A 17,491-nucleotide genomic window follows, 5' to 3' on the forward strand; every position below is an offset into this window, starting at 1 on the left:
CAGCATTACATTTGCTAGCAGCATTACTGAGACTTTCAACTCTCTGAAAACTTCTTACCCCAAAATACTGTCATGAAAGTTCATACATATTTATAGTTATTTTGACCACATTTTAAGTAAATACAGAAAATTACTAATCCTAGTATCTTCCTTAGTTAGGTCTCATCTGTTACAAATTGTTTCAACTATTTATAAACTACTAGAGGTCTGGTGCATGAAAATGAAAATTCATGCACTGGAGGGTGGTCCCTCAGCCCGGCCTGCCCCCTCTCACAGTCCGGGAGCCCTCAGGGGTGGAGGCATCCTGGTGGTCAGGGGAAGGCGACGCCCCATCACACCTCTGCTGCTGCCACCGCCGGTAGCACAAACCTTGGCCGGCCCTGGTTACCTGAGCCTCGGACGGCCCTGGGCAGCTGGGCAACCGCCATCCCAGGCTTGCTTGTGCCTTGGGCCGGCCCTGGGCGGCTTGGGCCTGAGAGGACTGGGGGACTCGAGCAGGCCAGCAGAGTGACCGAGCCCACTCCCAGGTGGCGCCCACAGCCACAAGATGGTGGCGCCTTGCCGCACACCTGCCACCCTGACAGGGCTGAGGGGACTGGGTGCCACCATCTTGTGGCTGTGGGTGCCACCATATTTGAGGGAGTGGCAGTCAATTACCATACTCTCTATTTATTGGCTGTGGGTGCTGCCATCTTTGAGGGCGGGGCAGTCAATTAGCATATTCCCTCCTTATTGGTCGTGGGCACTACCATCTTTGTGACGGCGTGAGGTTCAATTAGCTTATCCCCTCTTTATTAGATAGGATAGCCCAAAATTATGTCAAGATACTCAATTCTCAGAATATAAACCTCAACTGTATGCAAATATGTTATAAACCATACTTTCTAGACTCTTTTATAGATTATTAGGATGTCACGAGAGGTGTACAATTTATGAAAAACTATTTATAAGGTCCTTCCCAACTTTCAAAGTTGCTATTCACTAATCTAAAAAAAATTAGTATATATCCAAAAACCAACTGATATACCCTAAACTTAGCCGAAGCACCAACCGAATTTTCTCGTCCTGTGATATGATATGGTACTAAAATAAAAGTTCAAGTATATTCTTATACAAAGATAGACAAACATCAATTTGAAAGATGGGTAAGACAACTATTACATAAATGAGATTTGTAAACAAAGACATGAAATATTATCTTTGTCATTCACAATTCAAAACAGCATATTTTTCAGTTCTCACATGTCTGACCTACTAACACAGGATTAAATTTTACAGCATGTATGCTAACAAGTGTGGTTTCTCAGCCACCTGGCCTCAGCATTCCCTTGTGCAACTTATACAGACAAAGGATTAAATATTAATTTCTTTGCTATTGAGCAGGAACAAGAATTCTAATTTTCTTTACGGGAAGGGGGTCGGGGGAGAGAAGGACAAAAAATACTTAATTGGTAGCCTAAGAAAAATACTGCATTATGGTTTAAATCTGTGAACAATATGGTAAACATTAATTTTCCCTAGGAAAATTCTGAAAGCATATTCAGTTCTTTCAAGTAGAAAATTGACCCCTCTTAGCATCTTTTGTTACAGCATGACCTCTTCCAAATTTCCCCCAAACCTTTTCTATCATCTCTTTCAGATTTACAAATGGACCTCTGAAGACATCTAATCTACTCTTCTTATTTTATAAATGAGGAAACCAAAACCCAAAGAGGTTAACAGATTCATTCAGGTGACAGTAATAGATGTGGGGTTAGGCCTCTTTACTTTGAATCTGTGCTTACTTTTCTTTCCAAACCTTGACATTGGCATCATTTCAGGTAATTATTCTTATTCTTTTGTTAGTCAAAACCCTAAAGCAGCACAATAAACCTTAGCACATACAAAAGATATAGCAGCAACAACTAACACTGACTGTTTAACATATGCTAAGGACTCTTCTAAATGCTTTATATGTTAAATTCTTAAATAAATTAACCCATGTAACAATCCAATATTGCTGGGATGACTATAATCTCCATTTACAGACGAGAAACCTCAGGCACAGAGTGAAGGTGCCTAGGGGCTTCAACAGAAGGAATGATAGAGGCTATGGCTACCACCCCATTTATTTGCATCATCTAATGTTCAGCTCCAAAAAAAGAAGCTAAAAATTCAAAAGCCAACATTCTTTGATTCGTTCTATACTTATAAGCTATCTATGCCAGTTGTGCTACAGCAGAGAAGCTATTAGTGAGAGTAAAGTGATGTCTTTCTGTAGGGAATGAAGAATGAACCGGATGTTAGATATTATCTTCAGTGAGGCTTTCTTAGTCCCTCCTCCCAAATGCAAGATAGGCTGTGGCCTTTGTCAGAGCAGTACACAAATGAGGAAGACAGGGTTGTCAATTATGGCTTCTTCATTAAGCTGCTCAATCAAGGATGGGTGAGTTTCTTGCAGTAAAGTAACTCTCATTAAAACTCCCTCTTATTTCTACCAATGCTGGCTGGGAGCTTTATCTAGGCTCTCTCATGTGTCTGTACTACGTTGTATTACAGACAAACCTACACAGCCATTTTTGGTATATGACCCATACTTTGACATCCAATATTTTAGACCAAACGTAAGAATCCTATATAATAAAAGGCTAATATGCAAATTGTCCTCTCAACTGGGAGTTCGACCAGGGAGCAGGGCTGGCAGCCAACCGCCCGCTGCCCCTCCCCCCATCTGGCCCCAGCCCTCATCGGCCCATCTCATCCTGATTGGGGGTGGGCTGGCTGGCCGGCCAACCCCCACATCCCCTCCCCTCACCAGCCCAGCCCAATTGGCCCCCATTGAGGTGGGCTGGGTGGACCCCACCCATGCACGAATTCATGCATCGGGCCTCTAGTAAGAATATAAAGAATGGAGGTCTCTTTAAAAATTAAATGTATTTTTAAAGCAATTCTTAAAGAGTTCTTAATAAAGCACCATAGAGAGCTTATCCTATATAACAAAAGCCCAGTGACCGAATGGTGGAATGACCAGAATGACCAGTTGACCAGTCACTATGACGCGCACTGACCACCAGGGGGGCAGATGCTTGGCTGACCAGGAGGAGCGGCTTCTCCCTCTGTGAACCCCGGGCCAACAGGCAGGAACCTGGGCTGCAATTGTCACCTGCTCACCCCAGGCTCCACCTCCTCACCCCAGGCTCCTCCTCCTCACTCCCTGCCACCTCCTCTGGACACCCGCAGGCCGCACAGAGCTGCCATTGGGCTCGCAGAGCTGATCCCGTAGGCTGGGAGGCAGGTTTGTGGCCGCCGCAGGACTGAGGCCTACTCCACCGCCTCTCAGTGCTACTGTCCCTGAGCCCAGCCCCGACTGGGTCCCCTGGAGAGGTGAGTGCTCTAGCTCCACAGAAGATGCCGGACCAGTGAGCAGCCGCTCGGGGGGTGGGCCCACAGCCACTCGGCTGACCGGGATAAGCAGCACTTCCATAGCGGGCCAATGCCCGCATGCCACGCCCCCACCAGTGCACGAATCCAATGCACTGGGCCTCTAGTCACAAGATAAAAGGCATAGATTTGGAAATCAGCATCCTATGGACTATATTAGATTCCATAGATAGGCTTTTACTCAGAGTTACTACAAGTTAAAATTCTTAATTGCCAACATTTAAAAATCAGAAAACTTTGCATTAAAAACCAAATTTCTAGATTCTCTTGAAAAATTTGAAAATGTAAAAGAGGAAAACCTATATTATGTGTTTCATAGGCAAATTATTTAAATGGTGCAACTCATTCACTTGCCTGGCCTCTATAGGCATTTAAGTTCATGACACCTTGTGGGGTAACTAGAAACTTAGTCCTACAAATCGAGACTGAAAATAGAAAATTACTTTCTGGGTTTAAGACAATATTGATAACATTTATACTGGTTTACTTCTTTTGTACAAAAGAGAAATACCCACACTTTGGCCACTTTACTAACAGAAATGTGTTACAGAAATGAATGGAACTCTAATTTTCCTCATTTCACAGATCAGTCAACTGAGGCTGCAGAGATGGTAAGTCACTTAACCAAAGTCAAACAAATAGAAGTAAGAAGGAGGGTTTGGACATAACAATAAAGCTCATTCACTAAACTACTAGACCAAGATGGAGTTTTATAATAGAAACTAGTGGCCCGGTGAATGAAATTCATGCACATTAAAAGGGGATTAATTAGAGGAAATCTTTTAATATTGCTATTTGCCCTTTCTCTATAATAGCAGTGTCAGAGATGAAAGAAAATTAGTAAAATGTATATGAAAATCTTCCTCCTATCAGAGTCTGGGGCACACCACGGGACCCAGAGTCAAGTCCCCGCCCACCCACATGCGCCTCAAAATCGCACAAGACCCAGACCTGGCCAGCCCCCCATTGGGCTAGATCCAGACCAGGCTGGTCCCAACCTTATAAAGCCCCGCCAGGTAGGGGGCACAGCCTCAGGTCCCCTGGCCTGGTGCCAGGGTGGGGGGAGCGCCCTGAGGTTCCCCAGCCTGGGCCAGGGTGGGGGGGGCGCGCCTTGAGGTCCCCCGCCAAGCCCCGCCGGGTGGGGGACTCGGCCTGAGATCCCCTGTCAAGCCCCACCTGGCAGGGGCTGTGGCCTGAGGTCCCCCATCAAGCCCCTCCAGGCAGGGGGCGCACCTTGAGGTCCCCCGTCAAGCCTTGCCAGGCAGGGGGGTGCAGCCTCAGGTCCCCCGACAAGCCCCGCTGGGCGGGGGGCATGGCCTGAGATCCCCTGGCCCAGGGCGAGGGGAACAGCCTGAGGTCCCCCAGCTCAGCACTGCGGCAGGGGGTGCGCTTTGAGGTTCCCTGTCAAGCCCCGCCTGGCAGGGGCCGTGGCCTGAGGTCCCCCGTCAAGTCCCCCAGGTGGGGAGTGCGGCCTCAGGTCCCCCGGCCTGGCGACAGGGTAGGGGGCATGGCCTCAGGTCCCCGGGCCCGGTGCCGGGGTGTGGGGGGGCACGGCCTAAGGTCCCCTGGCCTAGGGCGAGGGGCACAGCCTGAGGTCCCCAGGCCTGGCACTGGGGCAGGGGGCGTGTCCTGAGGTCCCCTTTCAAGCTCTGCCAGGTGGGGGGCACGGCCTGAGGTCTCCCAGCCTGGTGCCAGGGCAGGAGGTGCAGCCTGAGGTCCACTGGCCTGGTGTAAAGGCGGGGGGCGCAGTCTGAGGTCACCTGGCCTGGCGCCAGGGCAGGGGGCGTGTCCTGAGGTCCCCTGTCAAGCCCCGCAGGTCCCTGCTGATTGCTCGTTAAGGCATTAAGGCTCGTTATAGGAACTCAGCCTCTGCTGTGGGTGCAGCCATCTTGTGTTACGGAAACACAACCTTTGCTGTGGGCACAGTCATCTTGTGTTATAGAAACACCCTCCTCCGCTGTGGGTGCCACCATCTTTGTGGTGGAGTGAGGCTCAATTTGCATATTCCCTCTTTATGTTATAGGAAATTGCACAGATAGAAGTGAAGCAAGCAAGCTGGTGAACTTTTAGAGTGAAAATGGGTAAGGACCCCAAGTGTTCAATAGAAGCAACCTTTACTTGAACAGAGAGGGGAAATAAGATGAATAGAAAATGATGTCTTATGTAACTTACAGCGTCATGGAGAACTTTCCATCCAGCCTCTGGCTCTAAGTATATACCACATCAAAACTGTGGTATAATCCAGAACAACCAAATAATTGTTCCAGAACATCATCTGTTTACTCCCAGGTTACTCCTCATCCTCTAATCTTCTTGGCTCCTGGATTATAGAGTCATGCTAATTGACAAACTTAAGAATCTCAGTTCTGTCTTCATTTTTCCTTAATAGAGCAACTTCATTATCCTCTGATTTCACTGTCTTCCTCAACTTTAAGAAAGGCTCTTTTTGCTTAGGCCTCATGCATTGAGAGGGTCTCAATCACATCCCTTCCAGAGATTGCCTCAAAAAGTCCTACCATAATTAGTTTTCTCATTTAACAAGTCTTTTCCAGGTACCACATGATATGTTAAGTGCTTGAATCACTTATTATTTTATTCTCAGAAGACCCCCAATAATGGAAATGTTATTATTTCCACTTAATGAATGAGGAAACTGAGGCACGAATGGATTCAATAACTTGCTAAAAGCCACACAGCTTTGTAGAAGGGCCTAAATTCAAACCTAGGTTTTCAGAACTCCAAAGCCCATGATGTTACCAATACATATATTTATTTTGCAATATCATGATGACAAGGGTTACAAATGAAAAGCTAGCTAAAGACTGTTGGTCAGAACAGCAAAGTTTTGGGGATTTTCAATCAACTATATTTGATCTATACTTCCAATAACAATGGATAGACATCCTTCTCTCTCTGACATTGAATTAGGAACTATTCTCTCTCTTTTTACTGAGGCCATAATACAACTCAACTGATAAGTATTTTTCCAGAGGCATTCTAACTGATTAATTCTGAAGACCTAATTTAACAGCAGATCAATTAGAATGTTAAAGCATGTTTGAGGAATATAACCCTCCTGCCAAATTTTGCTCAACAGATCATTTAAACCCACTGACACGTTCAGAGTATTCTGGTAGCTTTCCAAGATTTCTGTAGAGCCAGGATCATCATATGAGGGTAGTGTCTTAGTCTGCGTTATTTGTAGGTTTTGTTTTAGACCCAGCATAAAGATTTGTGTACACATTTGAAGTGTTCCCATTCATCTGGCAGTGGTTTCTGGTGCTTTGTTTATGTTTGGGAGTAATTTGGTTAGTTTAGTTCCTTCACAGCCTCCTTTCAAGTGATATTTGTTTATCAGCCACAAATGCAGTCACATTAATCCATTTTGATAAGCTAAATACACCCCTGCAGTTTGTCCATGATGGAGCCCATATGTAAATGAGTTGTATAGTCTTGCAGGAGAGACATGCACAATTTCAGTCTAGTCATCCTTGCCTAATGTGGCTGTCAGGTGTGTCAAGAGCAACAGATGCTTGTTTGACAAAGGACCTTTTTATTCTGGCTAATTAAGCAGTTGGACACACCCTCCTGTTAACGGTTCTGCTTTGTACAGCCTGCTCTGGCTGAATCATGTGAATCCACAGCTAAATAGGCCACATTTTGAAAGAAGGCTAATTAACCCCTAGGAGAAGGAAAAGAATATGGAAAAAACCCAGCTGCTGAATGCAACAAGATTAGCATTTCTTCAACCTGATAGGCAAAACCTAGGCAAAGCAAATGTGTTTGGAACAAACATGCATTATTGCAAGTTCCAAGGCATTCAAATGTTCTTTGTGGAACTTACTGAAGATTATTTAATATACTCAAATTCACAGTTGGATTCCTTTTACCACATACAATGTACATGGCCAGATTAAATGGTCTAATAGTCTGACCTAATCAATTACTTATCAAACAGAATTATATAACTGCTAGCTTAAGTAGTATCCATCTAATTTTTTTTTTCATCCTGAAATAATTTGCTCTCCAAAAAAGCAAAGTCTGCAAAGTTTACTACACCAACATTTTTTTGCACTGAGGAATTTAACAGGTTTTAATTCAGTATAAAAAATAAGATTTGTAATTTAATTTTCAAGTGCAATGGAGAATTTCCTTTCTTTTTACTTAGTATAGAAAAATAAATATGCTAATTCCAATTCCTACTTGAAACAAATTAACCAAAATTATAATAGTAGGTGTAGTAAAAATAAATCACAACTGAAATGTGATATTCAAGAATAAATTATTTACTTAGAAACTTGTTTCAACATAAGAACATAGAAATGTTATTTACAGGGAAAATATTTTGTCACAATTTAAAATTACTATTTTTTGAAACAGATAAAGGAGTTTTAACATTGATGTGTTTTTCCACAGAGAAAGATCCAAAATCGTAACAAATTTTGCAGCATCAGCATAAAATTTTTAATACTAAAACTCTGATTAAGTATGAGCATTCTTGAATAAATGTTAGAAAATAAATATTAATATACATAATGTCCATAGCAATTAAAATTTCTTTTAAAGTTGTACAACTAAAATGAGCCATATTTGGGGGAGGGAGTTGCTATATATACTTTCAGAACATGAAATTAATATAAAATGTATATTTTTCTGAATATTCTGGAATAGGTGATAAAAATAATAAGAATATCCTAATTCATAAAAAAAGACTGAAAATATTAAGCAACTTTCAAAGTTAGTATAATATAAAGTAATAGGCATTATAGAAATTTCATATATACTAGTACATGGTTAAATATTCAGATGATAAATTTAATTTTTTAAACTTTTTCAAAAATATATTGAGCTGATTAACTTACCAACAAATATAAAACATGATGACTTGGTTTCTCCCCCCCCCCCCCAATTCACCTCACACAAATGAAAGAAATTGGTTAAGCTATAGATTGTAGTCAGAGTTTTTTATTTAAAATACACCTCTGTGAAAAGTTTATTCATTGTAAAGATGCAGGGCTTTATCAAAACAATAAATCAAATAACTGAAGGGATGTGAAAAGAAAATTCATGATTTTCTGTATTATAAAAGTTCTGCCTATTTAGGTTTGAGGTTGCAATCCTCATAACTGTGTACAGTCATCTTTTGTACTAAACTGATCGGTAGAGAATGATGAAATGATGATAGTGTAGACTGTTCAGCAGTCATCTTCCTGTGATAACTGATGATAGTGATTAATGCTGGCGATGATTAATCAGTACAATGGTAACACATCAGGTTGCCTAGGTAACTTTTTTCATTTTTCAAATAAAGGTTTTCTCTTAACTAATTCTTACCTTGACTCAGATTATAAAAATCTGTTTCTTTGGAGAAGAAAAATAAAGCTAAAATACTTTAGCTACTGAAGTGAAGTAAGAATTATTTTATTCTAGTTATTAAGAGAAGCTGTCATCAGGCACAGAGGTAATCTGGGGGAAAAGAGAACCAAGTGTTTGTCCAGTCTACTGCTGGGGCCATCCAGCATTTTCTCTCCCTCATGTTCATGAATTAATAGGCAAATCAGTTTTACCTAGATGACGTATGTTAAAAAATGGTAGTGCTCAGGTATTAGCTGAAAGAGAAGAAAAATAAAACCAACCAAACAGAAACTTACAAGTATCCTAGTGGAAAGAGGATTTGAGAACAAAATGAATCAACATACAGAAAGATTCTTAAACAAATTCTATTAGACAAAGCCATAAATGTTTCTCCCTACTGGGCAATCCACTCCTGAGAGCTACTAGAAACTACTGGATGGAGTATTTAGTGATAATAGCACTTAGAATATAAAGATGATGAACAATAAGCATGTTGTCATAAACCTATCATCACCTTCATTATTAGAGATATTAGTAAGAATAGCTACCATCTGTTGAGCACTTACTATGTGATGGATATATTATGGTAGAGAAAAGTAGAGTTTAGAGATTAAGGAACTTGCCCAGACTTACAGAACTATTAAGACATAAAGCCAGGATTCAAGTCTAGGTCTGTCTACCTCCAATAATGGCACCCTCTCAGCTACACAGACAGCAGCACTGAGGCAATTTTAGCTAAATCAAGTTTAGAGAGATTACACAGTCTATGGAGATTTGGAGCACTAAGAAAGAGTTCTAAATTTGAACAAATAGACACACTATGTACCATAATATACCTAATGTGGGATCAATATACTCTTTCCTGAAATGATCAAATCTATAATTTTCAGAGTATGGAAAAGCATATTAGAGGTTAAAAGACACCTGCATTAACCTCCTGTTCAAAAAATATTTTATAGAGGAAATAATACAGAAAGACTATTTGCTTTCAAAAAATTAATTTTGTCCTTTAAAAAGTCAAAAAAGGGCCCAGTAAAATGAATGTGTATTCTCTTGCCCACACAGTAAATGTTCCCATTTTTTTCTCTATGCCTCATTTGTTTTTCTTTCTATAAAAGTGGAGAATAGAGCCTTTTGCAGTTCCTAACTATTCTAATGATAGGCTTGAAGAGATCAAAACATCTAAAAAGGGAAAATAATCTATATATATACAAAAGCCAAGTGACCAAAAGGACAGAACAACCGGAACAACTGGTCGCTATGACTCACACTGCAGTGGCCAACCAGCCTTATCAGGGGCCCAATCGGCGCCCCGCAACCTCCCGCAGCCCCTCCCCACAGTCGGCCCCACCCCTGATCGGGGGTAGGACCGTACGGCCAACCTCCCGCAGTCACCCTGTTCCTGGCCGGCCCAGCCACTGATTGGTCCCCCCACCCTGATCTGGGGCGGGGCCGGCCAGCCAACCATCCGCGGACCCACCCCTTGGCTGGCCCCTACCCGATCGGACCCCCAACCAGATCGTGGATGGGGCCGGCTGGACAACCTCCCGCATTCCCTCCCCCCCCACCAGCCTGGCCCCCATCCATGCATGAATTCAGTGCACCAGGCCTCTAGTTTACTAGTCCTATATAATAAAGAGGTAATATGCAAATTGACCATCACGCCCTCACACAAGATGACCGCCCCATGTGGTCACAAGATGGCAATTGTGGGTGATCAGGCCAGCAGGGGAGACCAGTTAGGGGTGACCAGGATAGCAGGGGAGGGCAGTTGGGGGCGATTTGGTCTGCAGGGGAGGGCAGTTAAGGGCGACCAGGTGGCAGGGGAGGGCAGTTGGGGGTGACTTGGTCTGCAGGGGAGGGCAGTTAAGGGCGACCAGGTGGCAGGGGAGGGCAGTTGGAGGCAACTGGGCCTGCAGGGGAGGGCAGTTGGGGGTGACCAGGCCAGCAGAGGAGGGCAGTTAGGGGCAACCGGGCTGGCAGGGGAGGGCAGTTGGGGGCAACCAGGCCTGCAGGGGAGGGCAAGTGGGGGTGACTGGGCCTTCAGGGGAGGGCTGTTAGGGGCAACCGGGCCTGTAGGGGAGGGTAGTTGGGAGTGACCAGGCTGGCAGGGGAGCAGTTAGGTGTCAATCAGGCTTTCAGGGGAGTGGTTAGGGGGTGATCAGGCTGGCAGGCAGAAGTGGTTAGGGGCAATGAGGCAGGCAGGCAGGCGAGTGGTTGGTAGCCAGCAATCCCAGATTGTGAGAGGGATGTCCAACTGCTGGTTTAGGCCCATTTCCTGTGTGATTGGGCCTAAACCAGCAGTCGGACATCCCTCGAGGGGTCCCAGTTTGGAGAGGGTGCAGGCTGGGCTGAGGGACAACCCCCCCCCCAGTGCATGAATTTCATGCACTGGGACTCTAGTATATCCTACCTAATAAAAAGGTAATATGCAAATAACCATCACTCTGCTACGCCCACGATTGGGCGGCGGGAGGCTGGGGGGCGGGACTCGGGGTGTCATATCTGGCCATTGAGAAGCGCGGGGGGCGGGAGTCCCACCCCCCACGCCTCTCAACGGCCGGATTGGCGGCCGCTGAGGGGGGCTGCCTCGGACACCCCGGATACCCGGCTCCCCTGCCATCGGAGGCGGGGAGCCGGTTGTTCGCGCCAGCTCCGGCAGAGGCTTTTGGCCTGGTGCACGCGCGCGCACCCGGATCCCCTGCCGTGGTCCCCTTCGTCTGTGCCTCAAGCCCCAGCAGCAACGGCAGCGGCTGGGGATGAGCTTGTGATCCCAACAGCCTGGCAGCTCAGTGGCGGTGGCGGAGGCAGCATTGGGCCTGGGGACTGGCGAACAGGCAGAAGATGGCTCTGATCGCAGGAGGCTAGGCCTAGGGACGCTACCTGCACGATTTAATCGTGCGCTGGGCCTCTAGTATATATATAAAAGCCTAAGCGACTGATAAGACCAGGCGATCGGCCAGTAGTTATGACGTGCACTGACCACAAGGGGCAGATGCTCAATGCAGGAGCTGCCCCCTGGTAGTCAGTGCACTCCCACAGCCAACCTCCTGCGGCCAGCCAATCTCCAGCAGTACCTTCCCTAGTCCGGCCAACCTCCTGCGGTCCCTTGCCCCCGGCTGGTCAGCCCCAATCGCACCGATTGCCAGCCAGGCCAAGGGACCACACCCATGCACAAATTCATGCACCAGGCCTCTAATACTGTATAATAACACTGCTAATAGAAATAATGTACCCCATTTTAAATGTACAATAACTTAAAGAACTGAATTCTCAATACTGCCATTTTTTTAACCAAATGTAGTGAATATGGGTGTGTATAAACTTGAAAAAATCTGTTAACACACATTCTGGAAACAGTTGCTATAAAACATAATGCTATTAATCAAATGAAATTTTTACATTGATGTTCATTCTAAAATGCATATATACCATATATATGTATATATACATATATCCTATCTAATAAAGAGGGAATATGCTAATTGACCCTCATGCCATCGCAAAGGTGGCAGCGCCCAGAGCCAATAAGGAGGTAATATGCTAATTGACTGCCCCACCCTCAAAGATGGTGGCACCCACAGTCAATAATGAGGGAATATGCAAATTGACTGGCCCACACTCAATGGTGGCACCCACAGCCAATAAGGAGGGAATATGCGAATTGACTGGCCCACCCTCAAAGATGGCGGCGCCCACAGCCAATAAGGAGGGAATATGCTAATTGACTGCCACGCCCTTAAAGATGGCAGCGCCCAGTCTCCTCAGCCCCCCAGCGGCCCAGGGCTGGCCCGAGGTACAGGCAAGCCTCAGATGGCAGCTAGCTACCCAGCCACCTAGGACCGCCTGAGGCTCAGGTAACCAGGGCAGGCCGGGGCTTGCGCTGCTGGCAGTGGTAGCAGCAGAGGTGTGATGGGGCATCACCTTCCCATGATTTCTGGGTTGCCTCCTGCCACTGAGGGCTCCTGGGCTGTGAGAGGGGGCAGGCCGGGCTGAGGGATCCCCACTCCAGTGCATGAATTTTCATTTTCATGCACTGGGCTTCTAGTCTAGCCAATTTTGTATACTCACATATTTAACAAAAGTTTTATTTCTCTCTAAAAAATAATATTTGAAATTAAGTCAATTATAGTGAATTAAAGACTGTTCCTTTGCAGCTAATTTTATCAAAACTGGTGGTTCATTCTATGTATGGCTGTCCTTCCAACTCAGTCTAAAGCATCTTTTTGCTCCAAAAACAATGGTTCCTTCTAAAGTAGATTATTTTAGGATACCTCATAAATCTCTGCTTGATAATACTCCAAACTGGGGCTATTTTAATGTACTTAAAATCAATGGTAAGTTCTTTATGATTAAAAGAAATTGACATCATGTACTGTTTTATATTAGTGTGAAATTTCACATAATTAGTTTTATTTTCCACCCTCACTTCTCCTGCATTTTGATGATCTTCCCAGGGTATTAAAAGAGGAGAGAGAGAATACTTCCTTTATCCCTGGAAATACATAAAGAGTGACTACCCTACCCAAACATTCCTTTTATCACCAAACGTTTTCCTCTCAACTCCCAAATCTAATCAATCATTGAGTCTGTCCTTTTGGTCATTGATTCTGCTCCTTAATATCTCTCAAAAATCTATTCACATATCTTTATGTTTCCAACTCCCTAGAGCTCAGGCCAATCCTTTCATTAGGTCCCAATATCCTCAAGATAAACAGCAAATCCCTTAACAGAGTTTATAAGGCTCTTGAGAATATAACTACTGACTACCATCTATCTTCCAAAGAGTATCTACAACCTAGCCACATGGAAGTACTCTCAGTTCTCCAAAACTGGGACCTTTGAATAAGGAGTTCCTTCTTATTGAAACAATTTTTCCTTCTTTGCTTCATCTTTTAGCTCTAAGTATAAATTCCACTTCCCCAGACAGCATCCCAAACCACTACCATTTTTCCCCCCTTAACAATTCTGGGTCTCATGTCCTATCTTTACTAAGCACACAATAATTATCATTTTGTAGTGTACCTGTCTCTCCAACCAGATTATAAACACTATAAGCATATGGACATTTTCACTCACAAATATGCAACAGGGCTCAAGACACAGAGGATCTTTAATTGTTGTATGAACAAATGAATCTATAAGGGGATGACCCAGCTGGAACATTACTATTAGAGTATGCTATATCAGAGACATGTAACACTTTAAAATTCTGTATATATATATATATAAATTTCTATTGGAGCCATTTTCAATCAATTATTCATTATGAATAATTTATTTTAATTTTCTAATATGACTTCATTTTCAATTCCCTTTATGGCAGAATTTTACAACTCGCATATTCCAACATTTGTAAGCCTCAACAGATTTTGTGTATAATTTTTTTATGAAGAAACCAGGATTAAATAAACCTAAATGAGCAAATTAAGTCTTCAGCTATTGCTCTTAACCTTCTGACACATCATTTACTGTGTTTTAATAAGTATACCCGATTCACTAAATTGTGGATTCAGATCCAATGCTCTAATCATGTCATCTTGGAAAAGGTGGCCTAGTAGGCTTCCTTTGTTTTTATAAGAGAGAAGCATGCAGAGATCTTTAATTTTCCTAGCCAAAATGCTAAGAACAAGTAATTAGCCTAATAGTAATCTTTCTAACTTCATCATTAATTAACCACTTGATATTTATTTGAACTTGGCCACATTCAACTGACATTCTTCTATGTTCTCTTAACAATCATTGAAACTTTTCACACACACACAGAAAAGGTAGTAGCCTCTATTTACTAATTAGTTAACACATTTAGGTAAGGATTGTACATGCATTATTTCATCTGTCCAGAAACCCCATGAAGGTACTATTATTATCCCATTTTTATGGGTGAGAAGACTTAGGCTCAAAGTTTAAATAACTATGAGCCCCAGGGTCACACATCTAGACATGGTCAGAGTGAGGACTTGAATATACTACACAGCTTATTAGGTTCCAGGAGCAAACCTTTTTTTCTTTCTTTTTTCAACCCAGCCGTATGCTGTATTAGGTTTATAATGCGACAATGTAAATGTTTTAAAAATTAAACATTATGTAGTCCTGTCTGAAGTAGCAGTCTTTTCTGCATTTTTAATCTGTTATAGGAATTAGACATCCTGTAATTTTTTAACCGAGCTATTTTGCATGTGTAGTTATCCTCTAAAAATAATATTTATTTCATTTCTAGCAATGCAGAGTACCTCACAAGATGGCTATCTGTTCTAGTCTGTAGATGTCAGAAAAGAAAATTCTGCATCTTGTGGGTTCTGTACTACTTTGTTGAGGCATCAATACAGTTAGGTTTGTTGAAATTTGAATCAGGAATCAAAAAATGGCTAAACAGTGCCCACTGTCAATTCCACTTCCAAAGGAATAGGAATGACTGGTTGCAACTTCTCAAATGGCAAAAGAAGGGCCAGTTTCAACTAGTTAATTCTCAAAAAAATGGGTTTGGGAGTCTTTGACATAGGCTTCCTTTCACTACATTTTCATCCATTAAATGAATTCTATACTTCTCCTAATTCACCAGTGGTTGCTGCTCCCTGACCTTTACATACAGTCACAAATTGCCTTCAGCAACTCCAAGAAAAACATATTTAACTTTATGACCTAACTAGAGGCCTGGTGCATGAAAATTCATGCACTAGAGGGAGGTCCCTCAGCCCGGCTCCCCCCTCTCACAGTCTGGGAAACCTCAGGGGCGGGAGACAACCTGGCGGTCAGGGGAAGGTGATGCCCCATCACACCTCTGCTGCTGCCACTGCTGGCAGCGCAAGCCTCAGCCAGCACTGGTTACCTGAGCCTCGAGTGGCCCTGAGCAGCTGGGCAGCTGCCATCCGAGGTTTGTCTGCACCTCGGGCGTCACCTGGGCAGCCGCCATCCGAGGCTTGCCTGTGCCTTGGGCCGGCCCTGGGTGGCTGGGGGACTCCAGAGGCTTGCCTGTGTCTCGGGACAGGCCCTGCTGCCCTGAAGGCTCTAAGGGGACTGGGCGCTGCCATCTGGTGGCTGTGGGCGCCGCCATCTTTGAGGGTGTGATAGTCAATTAGCATATTCCCTTCTTATTGGCTGTGGGTGCTGCCATATTTGAGGGCAGGGAAGTCAATTAGCATATTCCCTCCTTATTGGCTGTGGGCACCACCATCTTTGCGACAGTGTGAGGGTCAATTAGCATATTCCATCTTTATTAGATAGGATGACACTGCAATGAAAAATGTTAAATGAGAAACTACACTCTACAGCAATACTTTAGAATACTCCTCTAGTCCAACTACATGCTTATTCTGGCTGGAGCACAGAACCATCTTTCCTTGATATATGCCAAGGAATTCATCACATACCTTGATCTATTCATTTTGTTGCTTCATTCAAATACTAACATGAGACATATTTTGCTACAGTGATCAGAAGATCAGAAAAAAGTAAAAATTCCTCAATTCTTACCCACACCTTCAGTCTATGTTGTGGCAGATATGCTCATTCATTCTCTTCCCCTCCCCCCATTCCCCTCTCATTCACACAGAGGCAAAAGATTTAAGTGGTTCCAGCTGCGGCTCTAAGGTGTGGCTGAGGAAAAAGCACTCTCATTCCAAAGACAGTAGGGCACTACCATTACAGCTTCATTGGCCCCTGCTCCTGGCAGATGGTGATAAGAGTATGATAACACCAGGTCTACTTTGCCAAAAATCAACTTGCTAAGAATCATATTGCCATATGGCCAGCCAATTTGACAAATTGACCAATTCACTGAAAACTTTTTTTAATTGTATATATTGATGACATAATTTGTGTTAAATGAAAGTTTTAAAGAGCTTTTGAAGATTCTTTGATATTTATGTTGATGAGTTTAAGGTTTTAATTTACCTGAAATATTACTGCAAGTCAGCACTGTAGCCTATCTGAAACTATGTCATTATAAAACAATATTCTGGAATTTTGCCTTTCTCTGGGCCAATAATGTTTGAAAATTAGAATTTATTTTATATCAAAGGGCTGTGCATGTCTTGAATGCCATGGAGTTTATAAATGACAATAGGAAAGATTTCTTCCTTTCACTACATTTTCATCCATTAAATGAATTCTATACTTCTCCTAATTCACAAGTTTGTCAATGAGCCAACTAGAAGGTATGTCCCTTCTGTGTTAAGCAACTGCAGGACCATCAGTATATGAATACCAAGATAAATTTGGCACTGAGTTGATTTGTACTGATAAATATTTCTGTTGCAAATGTGTCTGTGGTGGAATTGCTATGTAAAATTTCAAATTAATCAATACTTCTTACCAGAAATTTTAAGTTTCTGCAATTATTCTATGCATGACTTGTGATAAACTTTATATGTAGTTAATAGAAACATATGTTGGGCAGTTGATAATTTAGAAAGCTGGTTCTTGGCAAATTTAACAAAACAACCATTCAGTGAATTTATATTTAAGTAGACTGCTTTTAGGTAAATTATCGATTCAGTAAACTGACCACTCAAAAATTAGGAGGGGAGTTGTAACAGGTTTTCAGATAATTGGCCCATTTCCCAATATCACAGCATTTTAAAGTTAAAGAGTATCCAGGATATCATCTAGTTCAGGCCCTCATTTCACAGGGAATCTGAGACCTACAAACGACATGGATCCATTAGTTAGTGTCATTATTGGCATCAGAACTCAGAACTCCCAATTCCCAGTCAAT

General features: G+C 43.2%; 1 protein-coding gene across 13 annotated transcripts in view; it reads right to left on the reverse strand.

The window, feature by feature from the left end:
* The window catches only part of RFX3 (regulatory factor X3), a 291,507-nt gene that overhangs the window by 148,038 nt on the left and 125,978 nt on the right, over positions 1-17,491 (reverse strand). The window lies entirely within an intron of this gene.

The sequence above is a fragment of the Cnephaeus nilssonii genome (genome assembly GCF_951640355.1).
Source record: "Cnephaeus nilssonii genome assembly, chromosome: 14".
Taxonomy (NCBI): Eukaryota; Metazoa; Chordata; class Mammalia; order Chiroptera; family Vespertilionidae; genus Cnephaeus; species Cnephaeus nilssonii.